Source organism: Marmota flaviventris, chromosome 8 (assembly GCF_047511675.1).
Source record: "Marmota flaviventris isolate mMarFla1 chromosome 8, mMarFla1.hap1, whole genome shotgun sequence".
NCBI lineage: Eukaryota > Metazoa > Chordata > Mammalia > Rodentia > Sciuridae > Marmota > Marmota flaviventris.
Window position 1 is genome coordinate 72,562,658 of NC_092505.1, and position 1,266 is coordinate 72,563,923.

Below are 1,266 nucleotides of genomic sequence, written 5' to 3' on the forward strand. Positions count from 1 at the left end.
GCCGCCTGTGCCAGGAACAGGCCCAGCGTCCTGCAGGCGGGGTAGCCATGACACCCTAATTGGAGTAGGGGCAGAGCAGAGCCTCCACCCGTGCCCGAAAGGTGGGCAGATCTGCGACCGACCAGCGGGACAGGCCCAGTGGCCTGCCGGTACGACAGACACGTCACCCCATTTGCAGTAGGGGCAGAGTAGAGCCGCCGCCCGCGCCTGCAGGGTAGGCAAACCTGCAACCGACCGGCGGATCAGGCCCGGTGGCCTGCCGGCGTGGTACACTCGTCACCCCAATTGGAGTAGGGGCAGAACAGAGCCGCCGCCAGCTCCCAGAACAGGCCCAGTGACCTGCAGGCGTGGTAGCCACGACACCCCAATTGGAATAAGGAGAGAGCAGAGCCGCCGCCCGCACCTGCAGGAAAGATACGCAAGCAGTATGAAAAGACAAGGAAAGAAAGGACCACAAGCAATGCAGGTCAACGCAACTTTAGAAGAGGTAACAGCTGCAGCAGATGGAATGTCAGATAAAGAATTCAGGATATACATGCTTCAGATGATCTGGAGTATCAAGGAAGACATTAAACAGCAAAATCAGACAATGAAAGATCACTTCGACAACGAATTACGCAAACAAATCCAGGAAGCAAAGGATCAACTATACAGGGAGATAGAGGTTATAAAAAACAAACAAACAGAAATCCTAGAAATGCAGGAAGCAATAAACCAACTTAAAAACTCAATGGAGAATACTACCAGCAGAGTAGAACACTTAGAAGATAGAACATCAGACAATGAAGACAAAGTATTTCAACTGGAAAAGAACATAGACAGCTCAGCAAGACTGTTAAGAAACCATGAGCAGAACATCCAAGAAATATGGGATAACATTAAGAGACCAAACTTAAGAGTCATTGGGATACAGGAAGGTACAGAGCTCCAAACCAAAGGAATGAGAAGTCTATTCAATGAAATAATACAAGAAAACTTCCCAGACTTGAAGAATGAGACAGAACCCCAAATCCTAGAAGCCTACAGGACGCCGAATGTGCAAAATCATAAGAGATCCACACCTAGACACATCATAATGAAGATGCCCAACATACAGAATAAGGAGAGAATTTTAAACGCTACAAGAGAAAGGAAGCAGATTACATTTAGGGGTAGGCCAATCAGGATAACAGCTGATCTGTCAACACAGACTCTGAAAGCTAGAAGATCCTGGAATAACATATTTCAAACACTGAAAGAAAATGGGTTCCAACCAAGAATTGTGTA